A 26,766-nucleotide genomic window follows, 5' to 3' on the forward strand; every position below is an offset into this window, starting at 1 on the left:
AAACTCTTACACTCAGTTTTTGTCAAAAATAGCCATATTGAAAGAAAAGTATCAAAGTTCTGAGAAACCGTGCTTTCTCCACCACCGAGCCAATTGAATGAGCCATTTCATGTGATAATGCCTTCATTATTCTTCCTAGTCCCTAACTAGGAAATAAAGCTTTATTATATGCCTCCTTAGTAAATCCCAGGGTTATATCTATTCTTGGTGGACTTGAGACATCTAATTAGAACAAATTCTAGAGCTTGTCATGGCCCTGGTACACAGCTATAATCCCAGCACTTAGAGGTTGAGGCAGGAAAACTGTCTAAGCTGTAGTCTATGGGCATCCTGGACTACTTACCACAACCTTAGCTGTAAAAGACAGGGAAGAGGTAGCTAGAGAGATGGTTCAACAGTTAAAAGCATTTGCTGCGTTTCCAGAGGATCTAGGTTGGGTTCCTAGCACCCAGTGCTGGCAGCTCGAAGCCTCCTGTGACTCCAGCTCCAGGCAATCTGATGTTCTCATCCAGCCTCCATAGATATCTTGCACACAGACACGTATACATGTTTTTAAATTAATTTTTAAAAGCAACAACAAAAAAGTAATGTTTCCAGACCAATTCTGTGCATCTGTTTACTATACAGCGTGCGAGCCATTTAAAGTCAACTAACAAGGTGTCAAGGCATAGAAGATTGCTTTATTAGAAAATCTCACAATGGATACAGCACACTTGTCCATACCTATTTTCCCCAAAGCTACCTTCAGAATAGCTTGCATGGGTGAGGGATGGGTGGGCCCCTGTCATGGTGGGTAAGGTTGGAGGGCGGATGATACACACTTGAGCCTAACTACACAGTCACAGGCATGTTTTCAGGTCTTCAACTCCCATGAAAGCAGTGATTGTTCTTACTGACCAGTTAGTCTGCATATCTTCAGCTCCCAGGATACTCACACTATTTAAGCCAGAGCAGGGCACCTGAACAGAGAAGAAAAGCAAGGGTCAGGGGAACTTAAACATGGAGTCCTTCATGCTTGGCTCCAGTTAGACATTGATTCAGAAAACTTTTCCATTTGTCATAGCATGCTGGCTTAAAAAAAGAACAGAAACGGCTAGTGCTCTGACGTTGTAATGAAGAATTTAAGAACTATCAGAATGATGATTGAAGGACTGATTTAGCCTGTTAAGGGTCCTGTACTGGCTAGTTTTGTGTCAACTTGACACAGCTGGGGTTATCACAGAGAAAGGAGCTTCAGTTGAGGAAATGCCTCCATGAGATCCAACTGTAAGGCATTTTCTCAGTTAGTGATCAAGGGGGAAAGGCCCCTTGTGGCTGGGACCATCTCTGGGCTGGTAATCTTGGTTCTATAAGAGAGCAGGCTGAGCAAGCCAGGGGAGGCAAGCCAGTAAAGAACATCCCTCCATGGCCTCTGCATCAGCTCCTGCTTTCTGACCTGCTTGAGTTCCAGTCCTGACTTCCTTGGTGATGAACAGCAGTATGGAAGTGTAAGCCGAATAGACCCTTTCCTCCCCAACTTGCTTCTTGGTCATGATGTTTGTGCAGGAATAGAAACCCTGACTAAGACAAATTGGTACCAGCAGAGTGGGGTATTCCTGTGACAACCTGACCATGTTTTGGGGAGGTCTGTGGAAGGACTTTGGAACTTTGGTCTTGAAGATCCATTCGTTGTTAAGAGCTCTGTCAGATGTTTTGTAGGAGCCTGGAAGATAATGTTGAGAACAGTGCAGAAGATGGAGGGCTGGCTTGTGAAATTTCAGAGGGAAAATTAAAGACTCTTTTCAGGGCCATTGCTGTTTTGATTGTGAAGATTCTGTAGTTCTGGTTAGCTGGGGCTGAAGAATCAGCTGTGATTAACAAGATACCAGAACTACTAAAGCAAAAACTTTGCATTACTGGGACTATTGATGCTGGTTAGCTGGAGCTAAGAAATTAGCGGTGATTAAGAAGAGACCAGCATCATTGAGGTGACATCTTCTGGGAAGTGTTTTCTGAGAGCACAGTGGCTGTGTTCCAGATATAGCCAAAGTTGTACCTTGTGCTGTGGCTGGACTTGGTAATGTGTAAGGGTCACCCAGGTGGTACTGGTTTTGAAGGCATGAAGGAGTTGAGCAGAGCAGCTGAGGCTTGGCACTGTGAGAGGCCATGGAAGGCCATTGGTGAAAGTCCAGCCTCAGTTGCAATTGATGGCCCAGGACTGAAGGGGTCATGCAGTGTTTTGGAGATGCCAGTACCATGAGATGACCACCAAGAGCAGCAGCAGCAGTGGAGTACAGGCATCTGGAGCCTAGAGGATGACGCGTGTGCTACAAACGGCATGGCTGGAGAAGTGACCCAAGCCCTTGGAGGAGCCCAGAAGATCGTAAGTTGGATCCCAGACATTGGACGGTTGGAGATTGACTTTTGCTTTTGATTGTGGCTGTGCCCTGATATTTTCCCTCTTGAAGGAAGAAACTGTTTTAGTGGAGCCCACAGTTAAGAGACTTTTAATTGTAAAAAGACTTTGGATTTTAAAAGAGATGGATATTTTAAAGAAATTGAAATTTTAAGAATATGTAAAGACTGGGACTTCTAAAGTTATTTAGATCTTGGGGATGAATAAGAATGTAAGGGTTGAGGCTTACTAGTGATGTGTTTGTGTGTCAAGTTGACAAGGGGTCAATTGTACTGGCTAGTTTTGTGTCAACTTGACACAGCTGGGGTTATCACAGAGAAAGGAGCTTCAGTTGAAGAAATGCCTCCATGAGATCCAACTGTAAGGCATTTTCTCAGTTAGTGATCAAGGGGGAAAGGCCCCTTGTGGCTGGGACCATCTCTGGGCTGGTAATCTTGGTTCTATAAGAGAGCAGGCTGAGCAAGCCAGGGGAGGCAAGCCAGTAAAGAACATCCCTCCATGGCCTCTGCATCGGCTCCTGCTTTCTGACCTGCTTGAGTTCCAGTCCTGACTTCCTTGGTGATGAACAGCAGTATGGAAGTGTAAGCCGAATAGACCCTTTCCTCCCCAACTTGCTTCTTGGTCATGATGTTTGTGCAGGAATAGAAACCCTGACTAAGACAGGTCCTGAATTCAAGGCTCTGCAATTAGTTGCTTTCAGCACAGAGCAAAGTTTGCTCAGATCCCCGTGGTGCTAGTGGTGCTCTCCATTGAACTAACTCAAACTTAACACATTCCAAGTTTAGATGAGTGACAATAATAAGCCTGCTTGAGCCCCCAGCAACTGGGGTTATCTTTACTCTCAGGGGAAGCTTTTGCAGGAGAACACTGACAAGAACGCCCCTCTGTGAGACGCAGTGAGTCTTGGGGTCTCAAAGGAAAGAGAATTTCACCTGTGGACTTCATCTCCACGATAGTGGACTTTATATATGCATTCTTTCATCCACAGCACCAAGAAAACTGACTTTATCCAGCTCTCTAAAGAGAAGCTAATCTTGCCCTGTTATGCTAGGGTTAAGTGATCTTTCTCCACAATGGCCTGCACATGTTTCCATATCGTGTTTTACTCCTTCACACACACATGCACTCAGGCTTCATCATGTTGATGATACCAAGTTCTTTTATTATTTGCAAAGTTAGTTAAATTTCATAAAAAGTATTACCTCACGTGAAGCATTTAAAAACTTGGGCCTTTAGCTGATGGCGCTTCCAAGCTCCTGGCTGTGAGAAGACCCACTTTCTTCATCAGTTTTTCATGTGACCCTACCATCTTCAAGCTAGCATTGGTGAACTGAATTCTTCTTGTTTTAAACCAGCTACTGATGTGTTCTGAATCTCCCTGTTTTATTAACATCTATATTTTCTAACTTATTAGCATATATTCATTGTTCAATAGGATAGTTTTATAACTACATTCTCATTCATGTGAATACCTCTGATATTTCAGATCTTTCTCAGTTTGTCCACTGCTCACATTCAAGGAAAATACTGTAGTTTTAAAGAATTCACATGATAGGTTCCATGTACCTGAACCTCCCAGTCATCATAAAATCATAGAAATCACTGTAGGGGCAATGTACTCTGAAAGTCAACTTCAAATTCTGTCAACCACAGTCATAACTATGATACTATCAACCAAATATGTCTAAATTATCTCACCCTTTTGACTACAACCCATGTATGGTTTTCTGCAAAAAAAACAAAAATTTAGACTATTTTTAAGTGTTTCCTGTGGTCCTGAAGCAATTAGAGAACTCTAGATTGAAGTAGAGTCCCTCTGTGGTCTTGACTTCAGAGGAAGGGCATGCTAACCAAATGAGCCAGTAATGAGAGAGGAGCCTCTCATTTCAGAGGCAGAATGGGGTGCCAGGGACTGCATTAAGGTAATTCATTGCCCGCTAAAGCAAGGTCATAACCACCGTTTGAGTTGGAAACTCGGCCATCTACAGTTAACACACGATGCCTGTTGATTCCGAAAAGTCGAAAGGTTATCAGGTGACCTTGATTAAAGCGCTTCCTTCATTGCCAGGACATCCAGTTTCAGCTATTTCTATGCGTTTCCTACAGACTGTTACTGAAGTGTTGTGTCCATAATAGCTGTAATGCTATGGATATGCTCTACAATATACAGTTTCTCACAACAAACAGCAAATGGACCCTAGGTAATTTGTTTGGGATCTTGCATAATATTGTTTAAAAAAGGAAGAGAAGGAGATGGAAGAAATTAGCCCCAAGTGTTTATACATCAGCCTTAACGAAAACAAGGATGGACAAGGAAGCTGAGGAAGAAAAAGAAGATACATTTTAAGCTATTGCTACCAGTCTGGAAAGGTCAATGTCATCGGGGGAGTAGTCCTTTGAACAAAGCTAGCCTGTGCCCTCATTTAGTCCTCTCCTAAAAACAAAGCCTGATTTTAAAGAGATGAAAGATGCAACATCCTTATCTGACCACTACACCTTGTATACATCTTGTATGTACTGAACTACTATACCCTGTCAACATTTACATTGATTATGTGCTTTTGAAATTAAGGAGATAGAAATGTGAGCTACCTTGATTTGATCATTATACATTGCAAACATGTATCAAATTATCACACTTCATTCTATAAAGGTATACATTTAAAATAATAATTGGGGCTGGGTAAAGTGTATGCTGTGCATGCATGAGGACCTGGATCCCCAACACCTATGTAAATAACCCAACAATATATCACATACTTGTAATCTTAGGAATTAATGGGGGTAGGGGCGGTCAGAGACAGGCAGGGATTCTAAGGCCTCCAGGCAGTCTAAGCAATAGTTAACTTGGGGTTCAGTCTGAAACTTGACACCTAGTAGAGACCTCTGGTCTCTGCACACACACACACACACACACCAGAAATGCATGCACATTAGATTTAAATAAATTTAAAATGAAATAATTAATTTTAAAAATTCACTAAGCATTTTAATAGTGAAAATTGACAGGAAAATGTTTTAAAGTCTTTAAAGCAATATTAGGGCTGAATATAATTTGTACTGCCATAAAAACTATGATGCAAACTGTAGTTACTAAATTCTATGCCCCAAATATTCTTTTGAGTGTTTTAATATTTTAAATGTTAAAAGGTATCCAATGCATGCTATGTCAGGTATCTTTGGAAGTCAGATTGTAACCTGTTCTTGTTTTCTTCCTTAAGCTTCCTCAGTAATTTTAAAATTTTATTCCTTTGTGATCAAGTTTGAAAGAAATACCAATATCTTAAGAGCAAAAGGAAATGTATGAAGCTTAAATTGCAAGCTGGAGCTTCCATTGGGACATAGCTGAGTCTACTGCAGAGAGCATGTCACTTCCTTCCTTCCTGCACCATTCACAAACTGACATGAGTTCTCCCAGTGGAGATGACACAGTGGAAGGGCCAGCTTACCCCAGCCCCAAGTCCTGCACCAGCGGATTGTCAGTTGAAGCAGCTGAGGATCCGAAAGTCAAGGAACAAAGCAGGCTCTGTGTTCTACTCACAAGTCTTGTCATTGCTGATGTGCAACAAGGCTTAAAAGGCCACTCCCCTCTGTCTTCCTCCGCTCCATTGACAGGAAGGCATCTTCAGCAAAGCATTATCTTTTAAAGGGGAAAGGGCAAGATTCATTAGCCCCAATATTTCAGATTAGATTTTAGATTCCCTACCCAGAGTAGAAGTTCTTCCACAGAATCTGCCCTGTTGGGTGAGAACTCAAGGTTGGAAGCCACAGCCCAGGAATGAGAAACAGCAAAGACAGAGGCATCCTTAGCATCCAGCAGCTCCTACACGCTCCTTTGGCCACTTGACCCCTCTTAAACTTTTCTGGTTTTGTCTGAAACTCTTAGACAGCGTGTCTTTGAAGCAAGTGGGTCCCCGACTCACTTGCCAATTCTTCTGTATTTCCACCCAATTGGGAAACAAGTTCTAATGTAGTCTGCCTGTGAGCTGGGAACCTGCAAACAGAGCTCCCCGTGGAGGGCCTGACTGCCTGCTCCCTGCTCTCGGCTCACCTTCTGGACTCTGCTGTTGTGCTCTAAGAGCCACTTGGCAGAATACAATGTGTTCTCATGGCCCTGCGACCTTGTAGCTCTGTCTCCTCTTCCTCTCAGCCCTCAAGGGATTTACCTTAAATTCTCATGTCGTTGTACTTGTGAATTGCCTTTCAAAATGGACAGGAGGTAGCTCAGGGCCCAGCTGTGTGATTTTCTTCTCTAAGAACAACCAGGTTTCATTTTAAACTCTGTGTCCATGTGATCTCGTCTATAGATGATAACTATCAAGGAAAAGGATTCTCTGTGTGCCTCTGCATACATTTCTTGTCCTATATTTTGGCTTTGTGTTTTCTGCTTGTTTTGTCCTATTCAGGTTTATCTGGTTTTATTTGATCTTACTTTATTATTTTCTTCCTTCCTTTGTTCCTTTCTTCCTTCGCTCTTTCTTAAGTGCATGCTTTATAAGGAGGAGGGGGCACTTGGGTCAGAATATATTGCATGAAAAAAATCTATTTTCAATAAAATTAAATAAAAATAACATTGCTCCTCTGATGAGATGGAAGGTAAGGCAGAAACTCTAGGATTGCCTAGAGGTCAGTGTGCCTGAGGAATGCAGTATAAGGGAATCAACTCCTAACAGCTGCCTGCTGACCTCCACAGGCACACTGTGGCATGAGTGCATGTATGTGTGTGCACTTGCACATGCATATGCATATAATAATAATAATAATGATGATGATGATGATGATGATGAATATATTTAAGTGAAGCCATTTAGTTATACTTTAATGTAGACAGTGTATTTTTTAATTTATTTTTTAATTCCATATTTTACCCCCCCATCCACTCTCCAACTGTTCCACATCCCATACCTCCTCCCCACCCCCCTGTCTCCACATGGATGTCCCCACCCCCAACTCCACCTGACCTCTAAACTCCCTGGGGCCTCCAGTCTCTTGAGGATTAGGTGCATCATCTCTGAATGAACACAGACCCAGAAGTCTTTTACTGTATGTGTGTTGGGGGCCTCATATCAGCTGGTGTATGTTGCCTGTTTGGTGGTCCAGTGTTTGAGAGATCTCAGGGGTCCAGATTAGTTGAGACTGCTGGCCCTGCTACAGGATCGCCCTTCTCCTCAGCTTCTTTCAGCCTTCCCTAATTCAACAACAGGGGTCAGCTGCTTCTGTCCATTGGTTGGGTGCAAATATCTGCATCTGACGCTTTCAGCTGCTTGTTAAGGCTGTTGGAGGGTAGTTATGCTAGGTCCCTTTTTGTGGGCACTCCATAGCCTCAGTAATAGTGTCAGCCCTTGGGGCTCCCCTTGAGCTGGATCCCACTTTGGACCTGCCGCTGAACCTTCTTTTCCTCAGGCTCCCCTCAATTTCCATCCCTTTAATTCTTTCAGACAGGAACAATTATGGGTCAGAGCTGTGACTGTGGAATGGCAATCCCATCCCTCACTTGATGTTCTGTCTTCCTGTTGGAGGTAGGTTCTTTAAGTTCTCTCTCCCTACTGTATGGCATTTCATCTAAGATCCCTTCCTTTGAGTCCTGAGAGTCTCTCACCTCCCTGATCTCTGGTACATTCTGGAGGGTTCCTCCAACCTCCTACCTCCAAGGTTGCCTGTTTCCATTCTTTCTGCTGGCCCTCAGGGCTTCAGTCCTTTTCCCTCACCCAATACCAAACTAAACACCATTAGTGGGTGGGTCAATGACATTGTTTCCCATTCTTCCGGATCTCTGAGTGAGACTCACTGGAAGGTAGTTACATCGGTCACTTCTGCAGTTCCTTCTGTCCTGTAGCCTCTGTGGCCTCCCACTGTCTACTGTCCCTGTCTTAAGGACGGAAAGGGCAAGCAACCTCCTGATGTTGTGTTGAAAAAGTGTTGACTCCTGGGCTCCCTAAAAGTCTTAGCCCCAGATCTCCAGGGAACTTGAAAACGCCTGCCCAGTGTTTTCGTTTCGTCTTAAAGTTCAAGTGTACACATAGATCTTTTCTTCCTTGAAGAACAGATGGAGTCTCTAGTTACTATAAAGTTCTTGTAACTTCCAATAATGTTTTTGCCAAAACAGTACTCATACTTATAGTCAAATCATTCTGTATAGAAAGAGAAATGAGGATAGAAGAGAAAGGAAAAGTGGCCATGAGACTCTACCTGAGGTTTCTGCAGCCTTAGGTCCTTTAGAGAGGGAGAGTAGGAGAGAGAGGCAGCTGGCTGACTGACAGTGGTGAAGAGCCTGAGGAGGAACCACAGAGACCACAGTTGAGAGCCCAGGTGCTGACCTCTATCAGCAGCACTTGGCAGCATTCTTTGAGAACTATTCCTTGGCAGGGGCTCTCTAAAGCCCAGGAGCTACATCAGAAAACCCAATGAAGAGGTCCCAGTCTTAAGGAGCTGGGATACAGACCCAAATGCAGCCACAAGCTCTATCACTTCACAGCGGGTTGCTTGGACTAAATTATTTCATTTCCAAGTGTTTCAATTCTTCTTCTGAAATTTTTGAATAAGCTTTGGAAGAGTTTTGGTAATAATTAAGTGCCAGAGTGTCTGTACCATGCCTATGTCTAGTGAATGGCATCCTTGCTGGTAATCCCTGTTCCAAAGTGGACCCCCTCTGAAGAGAGACATCTACACACCACGTTCAGTCATTCACATGATACCACCTGAGTAATTGCACTTGATGCCTGATCGGGGATTGCACAGGACTCGTGAGGGCTATAGTACTGTCCTATAAAGAACCAGACACCCTGCTCTTTCTGTTCCCCACAAAGTAACTAGATATTATTTACACTGTTGAACAGTATTGAAAAATAAAACAATACAAAAACTTTATTTTTTAAATATAACATACATACAGTATTTTTTGTCTTTTTATTAGATATTTTCTTTATTTACATTTCAAATATCCCTTCTCATAGTTTCCCCTCCAAAAACCCCCTACCCCCCCCCCGACCCGCTCCCCCTGCTCACCAACCCACCCTTTCCTGCTTCCTGGTTCTGGCATTCCCCTACAGTGGGGCATAGAGCCTACACAGGACCAAGGGCCTTTCCTCCCATTGATGATCAACAAGGCCATCCTCTGCTACATATGTAGCTAGAGCCATGAGTCCCCCCCCATGTGTACTCTTTGGTTGGTGGTTTAGTCCCTGGGAGCTCTGGGGCTTCTGGTTGGTTCATATAAAAGTATACATGGAGTGCCTCAAGCAGACCCCCAGGAATCAGCCCTCAGAATTCTGCTAAGAGTATGAGGCTATTTTATAAAGACACTTTACAGCTTGGCCACCTACAGTGTGAACTTCTCATGTGTCTGGGGTGACACAGTTTCCACCCACACCCTCTGACTGCATTGGTGTGAGCCTTCTGAGAAACAGTAACCCTACTTTCTAAACAGGATTTCCAGGCTAGAAATGAATCTTTGATAGGTCTATTTCATTGCCTTTGGTATCGTCTTTTGGCAGCTTCTCTGTCATTAGTACTGTATTAGGGGATTGGTAGGAAAAGGAGAAGAGAAAAAAGAACAGACATAAGCTAATTGTGCAAAGAGCCACCAGTCTGCTGAACACATTTGGAATCGGAGAACATTCAACAAGAGTGAGGGTTAGGAATTACTGGTGTGGGTTTTATTTCCTCAGACTAGCCTACTGCTCCTTAGAAGGAAATAGTCAGAATCCACTAAACAGGGCATAACTCTTCTAGAAGTCATGTGGGTTTAAAAAGAGATTCGACTCCATCGCTGCCCTCCCTGATTGGGTTGACTGCTCAGGTAACACATATGGCTTCTGAGTATTTTGAGAGGATACTCATCAGCCCAAAAGATGATCCCTGGAACTGATACCCACTACTGGCAAGCAGAGTGACAGGAACCCCCAGAGGACTGTGCTTGCAGAGAACCTCCAGCGCCTGTGGCTAACTGTTGCCCTAGTTTGATCTTAAAGTCATCATCTGGGATAATACTTTCAAATCTGTTCCCCTGCTTAAGAGGCACCAGGCATGTGAACGAGTTCTCTCCCAAGATCCTTTACATCAGCTGGTCAGAGCCAGCTTTTAGCAAACATAGACATCACATCAAACCTTCCAACAGATGTGCCTTTCACAGAAGTTGGAGCAGAACCAACACTATGGAGAAAGTGTAACGAGGAAACAGCCAAGCATTCCCGGTGGATAGGCAGAGCACTCTCACAGAAAACCTGCTCTAGGGTAGAAAGTGAGTTTTACAGAGTGTTTGAACCACCTTTCCCAAGTCCTTTCCTACCCAGGAGGCCCCACTGCCAGATAGGAGGTTCAGAGCACTGTGTACTCAACGAACTTGCTTCACAAGTCTTAATAAAACATTTTAGTAATCAGTGTAAGGTTTAGAAGTGGGGAGTCAGCATCCAGCCCCTACCTAACTCCTTTCTGGTGTGATGGTGTAGAAGTTTCTGATTAGTGTTCCGATTTCCCCTCTTCCTGGCATGGGTGCCTTGCAGGAACACTAATATGTGTGTTGTGCCAAGCACTAAGAGCATTCCATATGCATTCCAGGCCACCAAGAGGTTCAGGGTCACTGAGTCAGACAATGAATTGGAACAGTTGATGACTTTTGCAGGGTCTGGGTGAACAAAGGAAGCCCAGGAGATGCATAAAGGTTGGAGGCTGGCTTTCTTTTTTTAACTGTTTAGCACGCCTTGCTTTGATGGCTCTGAAGACAAAGAGTCACAGGCCCTCCAATATGCTGAAATAAAGCTAGTGAGCTTAGCGTTGTGAATCTCAGTGGGATAGGGGATTTGCTTAGGACTTATTTATAAGGCATCAAGCCAAAAACTCAAGTTTACTGGCAGAATATTTTTCTTGATTCTCTTGTGAGTAAGGACAGGGAACTGATACCAGAAAATAAAGCCACCAGTCCAACGTTGCCTGCTTTTAAATTAATGTGTGTGTTTGTGTGTATGTGTGTGGTGTGTAAGTATGCATATGGTATATTCATAAGATATATGTATATGGTATATGTGTATGTGGGTGTGTTATGCATGTATATGGAAGTGTATGCTGTGTGTGTATATATGTATATGTGTGTGGTATGTATATATGTATATGATTTATGTATGGTGTATGTGTATATATATTATATATACACATGTATGTATATATGGGGTATATGGGTTTGTGTGTGTATGTGTGTGTGTGTGTGTATGTGCAGTTACACACTCATGTGTGCAGAAATGTATATAAATGAGTGGACATTCTTGTGGTGGCCACACTATGGCCATCAGGTGTTTCCCTCAGTTGCTCACCACATTTCCAGTATGTGGTATCCTTTTTTTTTTAGAAAAGTATCTTCACAGAAACTGGAATTTATTGTTTGGCCTAGAATGGCTGTCTAGTGATCTCTGTGGATTCCTTATTTTTACAGTCCTGTATTGGATTCACATGTAGTAATGCTAGGCTTTTTACATAGGTGTTGGGCGTACAAATTCAGGTCCTCGTGCTGGCACAGCAAGCACTTATCCATCAAGCTACTTTTCAGTCCCTTGCTCTAATTTTTATTCTGGCCATGGCCTAGAATTCATTGGAGTCAGAGCCCAGCCATAATGACTCCTTGTTCTTGGACTTCCAGCCCCAAGAACCATGAGAAAATAAATGTCTATAGTTTAATGCACAGAGCCGTGTGGAATATTGCTATAGAAACTCAAGCAGATTAATGCACTATATAATCTACAGACCCTGGTGTACAAGATTCAGCAAGGTCACTGCAGCATGTAGTCAGCCAAGTTGATTATCCTTGGGATTGGATTGCTAAATCCAATGGATACCTTTAATGACTGTGCTACACTTTCCCATGGATATGCCATAGCCTATTATACAAAGAGGTTCAGAAAAAGAAGATGAAGCAAGCTCCAGAGGTGCCATAGTCAAGTACTTTGACATGTGCATGAACTCAGTGGCTGAAGCAAAATACCACCTGCTGCTGGCCCATCATGCTAGTCCTGCCTACTCCTTCCCCATAGGACAGCCACAGATATTTCCATAGCAGGTGCGTGGCTTCCCTGTACAGTTTTCACAGACATCTCTCTGCAATGTTCTCAGTGAGTCACTGTTTCTGCTCCAAGTAACAACTGCCCAGAGAGCAGAACTCAGAAAAGAGGACAGACTGATGATACCAGTTGGTTTCAACTGGGGTGCTAAAATGTATGCTACATGGAGAGTGGAGAAATAGAAAACTTACCAAATACTGGAGATATCATGTCTTCCATCCAACCCATTCATATGTGCTGAACTTGTCCTTTTGGTTTGCATGTATAGTTCTTGAATCATAGACTCAGAAAAAAATATGTTTATCTTCAATACGTGTTTTGTTAGGAAGAGCCTTTGAAGAACAAGTCTTGTAAGAATGGACTGATTATGACTGGTTTGGAGATTTGGCTCGCTCGTAGGGTACCCTTCAAAGCTACGCCATGATTGTGATGATGGTTTGGAGACTTGGCTAACTCACAGGGCACCCTTCAAAGCTGTGCTATCCTGTAGTTCTCCTCTTGAATTTTATATTTGATGACAGCCATTGTCTGGTTCACTGTCATGCTTCTGGCATGTGTCACTGATGGCCCCTTTCTGAAGGTTGTCTACCAGGGCTCTGTGCTCCCACCGGCCATCTTCCACATGATTTTATTGGAAAACATCTACACTAGTCTAGAGCCTAGATTGAAAATAGCTAGTTATGCAGTAAACATGCACTTTCCCAAAAAATTCAAGTTAAAATATTTCAAATTAGATAAATCTTCAGAGCCCTGTCATTAAAGGGAGTGACACTCTCTTGCTTACCTTTCTAAATCTTTAACGGAAAGAATTTGATTACGGATTCGCTGAATATAGAACTCTCGGATTGAGAAAATCTTTCCTTCCTGTTCTGACATGAGTTACTCCCCGCTCGTGAGTCGTACACACTCCTTCTTCCTAGTCTTCAACCTTATGTTTCTCTCAGGGCCATCACACGCTCATTCTGAATTCTGACAACAGTTCTCACTGCTGATACATTTTTACTTTTATTTTGTGTATTTTATTTTGTTTTTCTAGGAATTGGTGCATGTGTGTGTGTGTGTGTGTGTGTGTGTGTGTGTGTGTGTGTGTGTGTGTGTGTCTGTGTGTGTGTGTGTGTGTGTGTGTGTTATGATTTTCAATGTTAGAAATCTGTGATAGAATGAATTAGAAAATAGATATCATTCTACTCCTTTAGTACAGATAGTCTAAAAGGTACTAATGGAGTCTTTCTCTTCTTCTACTTTGGACCCTTTCCAAGATCCTCCCATCTCCCCAAATCAGCATGTACAATTCCTAAACTACGCATGTCCACCCTTCCTTAATCACTTTCTTTGACTTGGGCCACCCAGGAAATGAAAATGGAGTTAGTGCTACATTGGGACTCAGTAAGACCAACCACTCCAGTGCTTACAGGGGCTGCGATGTGGGTGAGGCTGAGGTGGTAGACTGGTTACCCTTTGCCATCTTTACAGAAGCTAGAGTCATCCAGGAAATGAGAACCTCAACTGAGGAATTGCCTCCATCAGATTGCCCTGTGAGCATGCCTGTGGGACATTTTCTAGAGGAACTGAGTTGAGAGGGCCCTGTCCACTTTGGAGAGCACTACTACCCTCTGAGCAGATGGCCCTGGGTTGTATAAAAAATGAACCTGAGCCAGCTAATATGCAGAGTTCCTCCATGTTCCTGCCTCTGTACCTGCTCAGGTTGCTGCCTTGTTTCCCTCAAGTGAGTGATCAGGGTTTATAAGCCAAAACCCTCTCTCTTCCCCAAGTTAGTAACAAACTAGAATAGGTAGACTAAGTCAAGGTTAAGAGTGGGCAGCTGTCCTCAGCTTCAGGTCAACATTCCAAGTAGCAGCATGGACTAGGACTGCTGGCTCCTCAGGGTTGTTCAAAACAGTCGGATATCCAAATGTTTACATAAAAACACATCCATGTAAGTGTATTGAGAAGTAATTAAGGTGTTTACAGTACACAAGACTAGTCCAAACAAATGTATCTGTGAATCAGATTTCACCTCTGCACCACCACTGGGAACTACTTAGGTCAAACTGCTCCAGATAGGAGAATAAGAGCAAGACATGAAAGGGTCACAATCAGATTCTCTACCATGGTGGCTTTGATTTTGTTTGGGGACAGGAGTCCAGCCAGCATTTTTTTCCAGAGATGGGAAAGAGCCAGTGACATGATCTAAGCTTATAGGATCCCTCTGCCCACTTTAGTCAAGCAAAGATTCAACCGTAACAGGTCAGAGATACCAACATAAGCAAAGAGCAGATGCCATATGGAATCTGCATGGAAGTGCTCGCCTAGAGGCCACTTAGCCTGTCATGGAAATAAAAGCAGGCTGCGGAACAGAGGGGTGCGCTTCTGCGGAGCATGTCTCTGAGGGGAATTGGCAAGAGCCTCTCAGCCACGCTGGAGGGAGGAGGTGCTGTCTGTTTACACCTCAGTCCTCGGTGGAGATTGATTTTCTGCAGGAAAACTCAGAGAATATTCCTGATAAGGGGCTTCCTGTAGAAAGGGGTTTGGTTCATACGTAAGAAAAAGCTACATAATGGGTTGGGTCATGCTGAGGGGTCCCCGTTGAACAGGGTAAGGGGTGCCTGAGTGTCTCCTGCCAGACACATATAGCCTCTGCGTTCATAACTTTTGTCAGAAGGAGGGAGAGGCCAATCTGCATCTGCTCTCCAGGGACAGCAGATGAGTTACCAGCTCCGAGTTATAGGAGTTGAAAGTGTTCTATAAGGACTGAATGGCCTGGTTCTTTCAAAGAGCTTTCCCATAAGACAAAGGAGAGAAGTCCCCTCTGCCTTCCAGGCCTTTCCCAGCCCCTTCTCCCTTTGTCTGCTCCATCCGGGAACTCTAAGGTATCTGCCCTGAGATCCTGAGATGGCCTTTCCCATTAAGTCCCATTCTTATTTATCTTCTATAGAGAGAGCTCACTCGAGGTCTGAGTCTACAAGCCGTGGGAGTGTCCAATAAAACCCCATCCAGGGGAGCACTGATCTCATTATCTAGGGATGGTTTCATTTAAAGAACGGCTTTATTCACTGATGAATGAGGCAGGAGGGTGGAAGGCTGTGATTTGCATTCATTGTGCTCTCAGTTCTTGAAACACTGAATTGTGTTTCTGCACTGGACTCTGCCTTTCTTTTCCACACCCAGCAGCTCCCAGGTCTGTATCCATAAGATCTCCAAACCCAAACAATAGAGCCCTCCCCTCGGAAACTGAAACTCTGGTTTCAGGGAACGAAGCCAACCCTGAAGCCTCCCTGAGGTTGCTCCGCACTTGCTCCTGGTGTCATAATTTTGGTCTTTGCTTGCATTCAATTTAGTGAATAATTATATTCCTGTTTCTTAATGTTTTCCTTTCATTGCTTGTAAGTGTTGGGATTTTTTTTATACCAATAACATTGAAAGTTCCTGAACAGCAGAAATAGCTTCTCACACATTGCCAGAGATCCACATGCCTAGTAGGACCAGGCTCAGAGAAGGTACTCAGTGCACACCACTAACCTGTGCAGAGTGCATAGAGCACCCGGATTCACCTTTAACCTACCAGTTAGTTAATAAGGATGAAATTCAGAACCAATTGAGCCTTCACTCACCCTGTCCTATTCCTTGCTGGAAAATCCTAAGTATTGTTGCTGGGATCCTGATGAAAAAGACCCAGTATTCAGAAATGTCATTGACTTGTGTCCCAAGGGACAGCCTTCTTATGTGAAGCACAACTCTGTATGGATAACAACCATGACTCACTGCTGAGGGTGTGTGGGAGACTCCATGACCATAATTCCATGTACATTCCACATGTTCCCACACACAGCCTTCCTAGACTACAGTGTTGTCATGGCATTTGTCCTGTGACTGGAAACAAGTTTCACTACTAACTGATCCTTGGACCTTCAGAATCATAAGTATTGTCCACATCTCAATTTTAATGAATTAATCACATGCACAGTGAAGTCTGAGAACCACCCCGCGAGTTCCAGGACAGCCAGGGCTACACAGAAAAACCCTGACTCAAAAACCAAAATAAAAAAAAAAAAAAGGTGACCTTATCATGTCATCCTTAGAGAGATACTTGGTTTTCTGAACTAACACTGGAGAGCTGTCCTGAGCTCTAAATGAATCCATCTATCAGAATGAGAATCCTGAGATGTTAAGCCACAAGAAAAATGACAGCAAGAACTGGAAGAACACATCATGACAATTGATAATTTCACTAAAATATTATACTCTAAGCAAACTATAGTTCCAACTTTTACTGCTAAAATACCTGTTCTTTATAAGTCATACTTGCTCTCTGCTTGTATCTAGAAAAGGATGACTTGAGAAAATGACCAAAGGTCTGAGCTGGACTTTGCTTCTAGTAATATTATTACTAGAAAAAGAAATGATGGGTGCTATCAGCACATTTTTCTAAGCAGTAATCAACTATTCCTTTTAAGTTGATCAGATTAAAAAATAAAATTATTACTAACATTAAAAGCCTAGTCACCTAAGACTATGGACAAATGTCACAAAAGACAGAGCCAAAGAGGTGAGATTGTCCAAGCCTTTTAGAGCCCAGACCATCTTGAGTGAATCCAAGACACTAGACACTGTTTTTACATTGTTGGATTTGGTTTTGCTTTGATCTGATTATAACTGTGACTTGGTACTTCCTTTTAGAATAAGGATATATGAGACTTATAGCCAGAACCCATAGCCAAAGAAATAATGTTTTAAAGGAGAAATTTTCAATTTTTAAACTGTTAAAATTTTTAAGGAATGTATTGCGATAATGACATGAGATTTGGGGGAAAAATAAACATTTTTAAAAATATAGCTTCATTGACAAGGAGTCAATTGTACTGGTTAGTTTTTGTCAACTTGACACATTGTAGACACCTGAGAAGAAGGAGCCTCAGTTGAGCAACTGGCTCCACCAGATTGGCCTGTGGACATGTACTGTCTTAATTGATGATTAGTGTAGGAGGTCCCTGCCCACTTTGGGTAGTGATACCCTTAGGCACATGGTCCTGGGTGGTATAAGAAGGGTAGAAACAGAGGAAGAAAAACAGTAAGCAGCATTCCTCAGTTCAATCCTGCATACAGGTTCCTATTTTGAGTTCTAGCCTTGTCTTCCCTTGATGATGGACTGTAACCTATAGGTCAAATACACTTTTTATTCCCTAAGTTTCTTTTGGTCGTGATGCTTAGCAAAGTACTAAAGAAACCTAATAAAACAGCAGGGATGGGCAAAACCAACTATGATTCATCACTACTACATACAGTTAGCATAATAAGACCAGTCTCCACCTCAGGATCACCCACCTCAGGTCACCTACCTCAAGATCACCCACCTCAGGTCACCCACCTCAGGATCACCCACCTCAGGTCACCCACCTCAGGATCACCCACCTCAGGTCACCCACTTCAGGATCACCCACCTCAGGTCACCTACCTCAAGATCACCCACCTCAGGTCACCCACTTCAGGATCACCCACCTCAGGTCACCCACCTCAGGTCACCCACCTCAGGTCACCCACCTCAGGTCACCCATCTCAGGATCACCCATCTCAGGATCACCCACCTCAGGTCACCCACCTCAGGTCACCCACCTCAGGATCACCCACCTCAGGATCACCCACCTCAGGTCACCCACCTCAAGGTCACCCACCCACCTCAGGTCACCCACCTCAGAGGATCACCCACCTCAGGTCATCCACCTCAGAGGATCACCCACTTCAGCATCACATACCTCAGGATCACCCAAGTTTACGTTCCAAAGAGTGAGGCTCATATCTTACTTTCAGCAATGGTGATTTGTGGTCTTTTAGTGCAAACCTTGCCTATTGAACCCAGCTGGTCAAAACCTTCCATTTCACATGATCTGTTATTCCTTCTAAAAGTATGTAAATGTACCTGATTCTCTTGTATAGTATGAGCAAGCTTGAAACAAGCCAAGTTAAATACCATTTTTTAGTTGAGTCTAAATTTGCTATTACAAAGAAATGCACACTCGATAGGAATCTTCAGGGGTCATTAAATCATTGCAGAATATGGTTTTCCACATCCTTAAATAACTATGAATCTTTTCCTTAAAAAGCAAACAATACCTCCCCAAACTGAAAAAAAAATCTAAAAAGGAATTGCTAGAATTCCACTGAAAGACACATTCTCCTAGAAATTACTTCCTAGTAGATAACTCCTTGATCCCACTTTCTATAAAAACGCCATGGAGAAACATTCTTTTGAGCACACTTAAAAATGAACTTTGCCAAACAGGCACCTTGCAGAGCCAAAAACCTATAAAAAAAAAAAAAAACCTAAAATCAAGGAAATCTTTCTTCACATTATTGGTCAAGTGGGCCCAAAATAATGGAGGCTATTATGACTATTGCCCTTGGTTCCTTCCAATGATGCCACACACTTTGGACACAAGACTAGGAGGAATCAAGTTGGAACTGTGCTGGAAGTCCCTTCTCTGAGCACTAGCTCTCGTGGAATCAGAGGGTGAGATGGAAGCTACCGAGAGAGAAAAGTAACCAGCCACCCTATCAGCTCTAAAGCCTACAAACCACAATGAGCAGGCTAACAAGAGATCCCCAACTGTACAATAGTGACACTTGCATCCCCAGGGTAACTGACAGATAATTGGACTTAAGGACTGCTCAAGAGGAAGGAATTTATAAATGTTTCTATAAACCGAGACAACTACCCATGGTTGGAGAAGTCATATATTCTAAAGGAGGACCCATGATTGCCAATCACCCAAATCAATACAGCTTCTAACTGTATTCTAAATACTTGTCCTTACACCTGCCTCCATAAATACACCCTTCATTCACCCTTTATCAAAGACACTTTTTTTTTTTTTTTTGCATATAGTGGCTGCTACAGAGATGCACAAGTGGTCAAAATGCAGAGTGTAAGTGGCCATGGTGGTTTGAATTAAAATGGTCCCCATAAGTCATTATATTTAAATGCTCAGAGAATCACACTATTTGAAAGGATTAGGAGGTGTGGCCTTGTTGGAGGAAATGTGTCACTGGGGTTAGGGGTAGAAGGACATTGAGGTTTCAAAAGCTCAAGCTAGGCCCAGTGGCTCTCTCTTTCCTGATGTTTGCCTATCCAGATGTAGAGCTCTCAGCTCTTTCTACAACACTATGTCTGCCTGTGTGTTGCTTTGCTTCCTGCCATGCTGATAAGATTTTAACCCCCTGAAACTGTAAACCAACCCCCAATTAAATGCTTTCCCGTAGAGTAATTGTTGTAGCCATGATGTCTCTTCACAGCAGTAGAACATTGACTAAAGCATGCCCAGACCCAATCAGTTCATCTACAATGTGAAGCCATATACCTAAGACTCATAAAATGTCTCAGAAAAGGGGGCAGAAAGAGTGAACGAGCCTAAAAATGAGGATGTCTGCTGTAAGATTATGTTTTCTAGACAAGATATGAAAGCTTCACCCATGAAAATCTCAGTAGTTTGGTTGTTTAAACAAGACCAATATTAGGACATCCACATCAATACTCCAATGGAGACGGAGAACATTTCACAAGGCCCCACCCCAGATAAAGAACAATAAAGAACAGATAGGGAATCCTTGGCAGCAAGAGAGGAAGCATCAGCTTTTGTCCAGGAACAAACCTCTCCTCTCGGGCTAGCCAGTCCCTAGTGGTCAGCCATAAACACATGTGCATATGATCAAAACTTACATGGATTCAGTAAGTTTTATACACACACATGTGTGGTAAAGTATATGCATCAATAATAATTATAGAAGAGGTTATAAATCTGAGAGGAAGTGGGTGAAAGAGGAGTTGGAAGGAAGGAAGTGGTAATGGAAATTATATAAATATGCTGTACTGTATAAAATTCTAAAAAATACTTTAAAATAAATTAATTAAATTTAAAATTTTTTTAAATAAGGAGAATGGCCTAGCGAGTTTGCTAGTAGTTATGAGCACTTAGTGTTCTTGTGGAAGACCTGAGTTTTGTTCCCAGAACCCATGTCAGATGGCTCACAGCCATTTGTAACTCACGCTCCAGAGGTAACCAAGCTCCTGACCTTCACAAGCACTTGAATTCACATGTGCCGCCCTCTTCCCCACCACATACACACATACACACACACACACACACACACACACACACACACACACATTATTAAAAGTAAGTCTCAAGAAAATAAAACCCAGAGGGAGTCAGGCAACGTCAAAGCTCTAAGCGAGTATCCGAGTATCCACCATTCCATATTTCTCAGCTGGAGCTCACTGGGCACAAGGTATTTAAGATTTCTCTCCCTTTGCTATTTCCCATTGAAGTGAGAGAATTCACGTTGATTTTCCAGGTTGTAGATTCAGCAAACCTTTGCCAGCCTTTCCTCTGCCTTCTGTGCAGGGCCAATGTAAGCCCACCTGCCTTCAAAAGCTTTCAGAAATGAGTGAGCCAAAGAAATTGATATAAAGGCAATTTTGTCTTGTCATCCCAAAGAGCAGGAGTAGGAAATCTATCTCAAAAGGGGCAAGGGGGGTGCATATTTAAAACCAGTGAAAGATTTACTGCTTTCCTTTTTCCCTTTCAAAGAAGAAGTCAAGGGCTATTCCTTGTTTGAATGAGAACAAAGACCCTTGGGGATCAAGGTAGAAGGTAAATATTTGAAATAATGTGTCATTGTATTTTCCATAATGACCTGCAGTCTTTGAAATCTGACAACTTTCCTATCTACAGGTTGGTTTGTTTTTCCTTATTTGCTCTCTTAGACTGTCAGCCACCAAAGAAGCTCATAAACACAAGGACTCCGAAAGGCATCCAGCCAACATGACCTCAGAAGTATTTACATACTGTGATGGAGACCGTGATATAATTCAGTTTCTGTATCACTGTATTTTCTGCCAATTACTACTCCAGTGTGTCTCTCGGGGATGTGGTAAGTATTGGTTTAAGATAAAAAGGCAAAGACAAACATGAGTGTATGACATGAGGCTTGGTTTTCCATGAGGCCATTGTTTCTTAGCCCTCGCTGCTGCCTGCACCTCACCACCTGCAGTTCTGAGCTCCCAGGTCTGCAGTGCATCCTGAGCCGAGCCGGATGGCCAGTGGGGTTTAACAGAGCCATTACCATTGAGAAACTACACTTGGAAATGGCAGGGATGCTGTGTGTCCTATATGGTACACAGTTCTGACCAACCTGATTTAAGACATTAAAAGCTAAACCTGGGGTGAAAAATCAGGGAATAGAAATGGCTGAATGAGACATCGCACCAGGCTGAAATCGGGTAACATGGACAAAATACATGAATATGAAATTGAAAGGAACATTGAAATAGATGGACTCTGAGAATAGAGTGCAGAGGCCACCTAGAAACCAGAATTTATGCTGTTTAGAATGAGAACTTCGATTGCTTTGACCCTTTTTTCATGCATCTAAAAAGAACCCAAATAACTAGATGATCACCTTGTAGCCAGATGTTCCTAGCACATATCAAGAGGTTATCAGCTGTTGTTTTCTGGACATTTCCATATGTTTGTACATGCCTTTATTAGTGGCATCCCCCTGCTCCATTTTGATTATCAGTTACATGGTCCCAGTTTCTTTCCAGTGCATAAAACCATCAATTTTTTCTGCCTTCCCAGGAAAGTCATTCAGACTAGCTGAACCCATTTTTTCAAAATGACAGCCCCTAAGACCCAAATGCATTCCTTTTGGTTTTTATAGTTTCTAAGTTTGAACGGAATGATACCCACTAGTAAAACTACATAACCTGAGGTGCGGACTATACTCCTCCTACTCAGAGGAAACAAGGTTCTAGTCTACAAGATGAAGAGCCAAACGAGAGTCTAGTCTACAAGGTTCTAGTCTACAAGGTTCTAGTCTACAAGATGAAGAGCCAAATGAAGCGCAACTGTTTAGTGAAAGTCTGCACCTCTATCTGCTCTAGGCACCTGGCAAAACACCACACACTTGAACACACACACATATACAAACTCACATGCGTGCATGCACATATACATGCACACACACATACACACACTCACATGCACACGTATACACATACATGCGCACACACACACCTGAGATGCTGTTTTCATGCACTTCTGGTCTCTACTGGAATTCCCTCGGCTGTGGGGATTTCCAGCTTGCCTGGAGCCCTTTGGCAAGGTACCCTGTTACTAGAGAACAAAGGGGAGGAAGGACTGTGGAGGATGGTAAGGAATGATGCCAGAGGAGTCCCTGAGGAGCCTGGCAGCTTTCAAATGCTCTCAGGCACCCTTTTCTATTCTGTCTACTCAAAGCCAGGCTCTCCAGGCGTTTCCTAAACTCTCTTCATGCAAGTCAGACTGGTACGCCCCAGTCATGGGGCAATAGATTCAAAAGCAAGCTCCCCTGCGGTTAACTACCTATCTATCACGGCTTCTTTTTAAATTTTGTTTATTTATTCTTCTCACACATATTAGATCCTGACAACAGTTTCCCCTCCCTCTTCTCCCCCTATTTTTTTTCCTCCCCCCTCCCCATCCACTCTTCCTTCATTCATTTCAGAAAATGGCAGGCCTCCCAGGGCCATCAACCAAACATGGCATATCAAGTTATAATATGACTAGGCACATCCTGTCATATCAAGGCTGGACAAGACAACTCAATATGAGGATAAGGGGCCCCAAAGCAGACAAAGTGTCAAAAATATCCCCACTCCCACTGTTAGTAGTTCCACAAGAACACCAAGCTACACAATCATAACATATATGCACAGCCAAACCCTAGGCAGAGATCAAGGAGTCTTGTAGAAGAGGGGGAGGAAGGATTGTAGGAGCCAGAGGGTTCAAGGATACTACAAGAAAATGACCCATAGAATCAACTATTACAACGTCTTATTGTTTAAAAAAAAAAGCTTCATTTGTAGTGAAGGGTATATGGGCAACAGAGCTCTAGCAAATGTGAGCAGAATCCACTCTGTATGTCTCACTAACTCTGGAGCTATGACCAGTGTCTTTGCCTTCTCTAGCTTCTGTCAAAATATATCTGCTTTGACAAGATCTCTCAACATCATAAAAACAGCTGCAAATCTCCTAACATTTTTAATATAAGAGAAATTTGGCAAAAGTGATCACTTCAGGGTCTGGAAACAAAATAGAGAGAGAGATCAGAGGGAAGTGTTTATCCATGAACAACTGATAACCAAGTAAGTGGGGTCCGTGAGCCCAGCCTGGGCTGCTCCCATCATCCTCAAGCTCCGGTATTGGTGAGCCGTCAACCACCTCTAGGTTATGGCTAGAGGAGCTCACCATGCCTACCATTTTTGTTAGGTTGTCAATAAAGATATTAAGTCTGGCAGGAAAAAATATATTGGGGATTCTCCTATGTGTTATATAGTCTGAGGATATAGCGAAAGCCAGATTGTACAGCAGAAAGACAGGCTACTCAGATACTATTCATGGAAATTCTAGAAATGAGAGAGCTAGACGGCTCAAATGAGGCCCCTCGATGGCTCTGACACGGCATACTCTCACAGGGGAGACCCACGAGAGAGCAGTAGAACATAAAACCCAGGATACATTTGAAACCTGCTTGAACTTTGAACTCGTGCCTGGGGTACAGCCAGACTTGGAGGCTGCACTGGAGATGTGTGAGCACCTCCTCAGCTCCCTCACTGGCTGACTGCCAAGCTATGCAGACCCAGGGCTACCCAGGGCTACCCACTGAAGATGGGCTGTCAAGAGGAAAGTAAGAATGAAAGCAAAGCATAACATAACATTCTCCATATCACAGGGACACCAGCCGTGCAGACAGACTCTGAGCAATTAGTCAAAACAACAGTAACAGAAACATTAGCAACAAAACAAAAAACCAAACAAACAAACAAAAAACCTGTGAGCCCTGTTGTTGAATTTAATAACATGAGGATTACCCAAGACAGAGCTGAAAGAAAAATGATTGAAAGAAGTCTCTGGGAACGCCACACCCGATCATTATGTATGCTCACAGAGCCTCAGAGAAAGACAGAAAGAAAATTGAAGGGAGTGGTGAAGAACCAAACATCACATGTGCTGATAAGTTCCAAAAAATCTCAAGAAAGCAAATACCCAGAAAACAATTCAATGAACCAGACAAACCAGCAATAAATGATGGCTGGCTTTACAGAGAGCAGTGGACTCTCCCCTAGACATGAAGCCCTCCATCCTAGAAGGTTACAGATCCAATGAAGTTCTTTGTATTCTGTAGGTTGGGCCCTCAGACATCAATTAACCAACTCTTCCTAGGCATGCCCAGGCACCAACGTTATCTAGGCAGTTCTTCAACGAATGGTCTTCTCTCAGATGATTCTAGATTGTATCAAGCCAAGCCAGGAGAGGAAGCATTTAAGGCAAAAATTAAAAGTAAAAGCAAAAGCCTTGGTTTTGGAGGTCTGTAACCTGTGCAGTAGCAAATGATACAAAAGTAACCGTCAAAACGACAAGGAAGATACCTGGCAGTGTGCTGTGGTGGGCCCCTTGCATTCCACATGGAGTAGTACTGTGTTCAAGTGAATATGGACGAGTTTGCAGAGCAATTACTGAAGGGGAAAGGAAAAGAATAAAAGCTGAAGGCAAAAGGCTTGAAACTAAGGCATTAAAATGCATATGCTGGGCAAAGGATGCATTTAAGCTGTATAAAGAGTGTCTATGGGCCTGGAGAGATGGTTAAGGACAGTTGCAAAGGATATGGGTTGGGTTCCCAGCATCCACATGGAAACTTACAACCAGCTGTCACTCTAGTTCCAGGGGACTGGATGCCCACTTCTGATTTCTGCAGTTACTAGGCATTCACACGCTACACTAACATACATGTAGGGTAATATGTAATTTTTAAACACATATTTTAAAACAATTTAATATATTATATATACTTTTAAAATATGAAAACAGAACTGCAATAAAGTAGGCTGATACTCGTACATTTCTGGTTAATATTCTCCTGTGTTAGTTGTTGTTATCAAGTTTTATATGAATAAATGGTCATTTTACTTCATAAGTACATGTAATTTTGTATATAATCAAAACACTGATAAATTAAGACTGTTTTAAAGACCCAGTGTAAAGGGACAAACATCTTAGCTATTTCACCAAAGACGACATAAAGATGCTTGACACTGTTACTCATCGGGGGTGTGCAGAGGCAAAGCTCAGACAGACACCACACAACACCCCCTAGTGTGGTTAAAATGAAAACGACAACTGTTAGTCATGATCTTACCATTCCTCTCCTCAGAGATCACCCCCAGAGAAATGAAAACACATGTCCCCAAGCACTGTGCCCAGGAATGCTCATTATGGCTTTATTCAGAGCAGCTCTAACAAAAAGCACTGTGGTGTCTCTCAGGAAAATGGACAAACAAACCATGGCATCTTTCTGCAATGCAATGTGACTCAACAAAAAGAAGAGGATCAAATGCTGAAACAAGCAAGAGCATGCGTGGATCCCTACAGATGCGTGTCAGATGGGGAGGATCGTGAGACACCAGGCAGCTGTGTGAGCATCAGTGACAGAAAAATGAGCAAAGCTAATGAGGGTGCAAGGAAGTCAAAATGAGGCTGACTTTATGCAGTGACACTGACTATGTGAGAACCATCTAGGATAGAGAAATATCTGTGTTCATATGTTATATCTTAATCAAAATGTACAGTTTACAATGTAAGATCTATACATTTTACTGCAATTTCATTTATGTAAAGAAATTTTAAATACTTCAGTAAAACACACCATAGGCACAAACTAACTCTCTCTCTCTCTCTCTCTGTCTCTCTCTCTCTCTCTGTCTCTCTCTCTCACACACACACACACACACACACACACACACACACACATCCATATGCCTTCTTTTTCAGCTCATTGGCTGTGACTGCCCTCCAAAGGTGTATAGACAGGATGATATACATTGGGTGTCATGAATTCTGCTCAGGTCCCAGCCGTGAGCAAGACTTTTAATTCCAGTTTGTGGTCATCCCCAAACTGATGAAACAAGAGGATTTCCCAAGCGAAACTGAGCAGCTGGCTTTGTGGTCAACCCATCACCAGCTGCCATGTTGACAGGTGTCTGACCCAGCCCAAGGAAGAAAAGATACCCACTATTGAGCCAATGTATTTTCTGGCCTGATCCATCATTTAATACATGACATATCACTGGGATACATAAGCATGAATTACAAATCAACAGACTGTTTATTTGAGGAAGAAGAATTACATTTAGGGGTGGCATGCTCTGAGTTAAAGAGGGGGTTTTGCTCACCAGTGTCTACTCAACTTTCCTAAAAATGGTTCCTCTCCCCCATCCGCAGCTCCCTCTCATCA

General features: G+C 42.9%; 2 long non-coding RNA genes across 2 annotated transcripts in view; one reads left to right on the plus strand and one right to left on the minus strand.

Annotated features, from left to right (window-relative positions):
- The window catches only part of 4930412B13Rik (RIKEN cDNA 4930412B13 gene), an 87,209-nt gene that overhangs the window by 34,700 nt on the left and 25,743 nt on the right, over window positions 1-26,766 (plus strand). Inside the window, exon 3 of the long non-coding RNA NR_040631.1 lies at window positions 21,200-21,366. This is a non-coding gene — a long non-coding RNA (RIKEN cDNA 4930412B13 gene). The remainder of the gene's footprint in view (window positions 1-21,199; window positions 21,367-26,766) is intronic.
- The window catches only part of Gm13986 (predicted gene 13986), a 253,912-nt gene continuing 227,809 nt past the window's right edge, over window positions 664-26,766 (minus strand). Inside the window, exons 9-10 of the long non-coding RNA NR_126479.1 lie at window positions 5,845-6,035; window positions 664-959 (exon numbers count right to left, since the gene is read on the minus strand). This is a non-coding gene — a long non-coding RNA (predicted gene 13986). The remainder of the gene's footprint in view (window positions 960-5,844; window positions 6,036-26,766) is intronic.

Source organism: Mus musculus, chromosome 2 (assembly GCF_000001635.26).
Source record: "Mus musculus strain C57BL/6J chromosome 2, GRCm38.p6 C57BL/6J".
Taxonomy (NCBI): domain Eukaryota; kingdom Metazoa; phylum Chordata; class Mammalia; order Rodentia; family Muridae; genus Mus; species Mus musculus.